This window comes from Penaeus monodon, chromosome 29 (assembly GCF_015228065.2).
Source record: "Penaeus monodon isolate SGIC_2016 chromosome 29, NSTDA_Pmon_1, whole genome shotgun sequence".
NCBI classification, from domain to species: domain Eukaryota; kingdom Metazoa; phylum Arthropoda; class Malacostraca; order Decapoda; family Penaeidae; genus Penaeus; species Penaeus monodon.
In genome coordinates, this window is record NC_051414.1 from 21,031,523 (window position 1) to 21,032,625 (window position 1,103).

Here is a 1,103-nt window from a genome sequence, read left to right on the forward strand (position 1 = left end):
GGTAAGGAGTCCATGAACATTTTCATCTCTAGACTTGACGATAAAAAACACTTTGTTTAGATCCTAATACCCACTCACTTAGCCCAGTCCTCCTCCACGCAAGACCCTTTCTGAAACCTCTTCAGAAAGTGACCTGCGACCCCGTCCTTTCAGCAACTTTGAACGGCATTTCTAGCTAAAGTAACTGCCCAGAAATCACAAGCTCCCATGTCTCGGGAGTAAGGAGTGTGGTGAACCTGAGGAACCCCGGGGTTTTCGCCAGCAAATCCTGATTCAGGAGGGAAGGCAATCGGCGTGTTCTTACCGTCCATTTTGCGGGGCCATTTTGTGTGGGGCTTGTTAATGTCCGACTAGAACGCTTTTTGCCGTAACCGAAGTTCGGCCATTTACAGCGCTTTGATAATTTTTGAATTTGTGTAACTCCAATACAGGCTCATGAAAATTTGGGAACTGTTGAATTTGAGTCTCATCAATTTCTAGGTAAACCTGTACGAGGCTCACTGGCTCCCAACCAGAGAATCCCCGGGATCAATCTGTTACTGCAGATGATGACACAGTTTTTTCATCTTTTGGTTGGTACTAATTTTTGAAAAGAGGCGGATACCCTTTTTGAACAGACCCTGTACAAAATATGAAATTGAAAAAAAAGTGGTCAGTCGAGTCCAAGGCCCTTTTTTTTATGAACAACTTTATATTTCTCACGAGAGTGAAGATGTAAGTACCAAAATGCAAAACTTTCATCTTAGCGAAAATTCACAATGTTAGAGAGCAATTTGCATGGCAGCAAGACCGAAATCACAAAAAAGTGGAACTGGACAAAACCAGACAAACTCTTTTGAATAAAATTAAACCCAAAAAATTATTTTGCGATGTGCAATAAACCTATTCGTTACCGGTTCATCTTGCACTATATTTTATGCCATGAAATGCCTTATAAAAATTTACTTATAAATCTATGACTTACAGAACTCAAATGTAACACATCCAATCTTCATCTGTTCCGTTTTTTTTCCATCTCATCTATGAATAAGCTTGGAATTATATATTTTGTTCTTTTGTTCACCGAAGCTGTTGGTGACTATGGTAACAAGAAGCTCGAACGA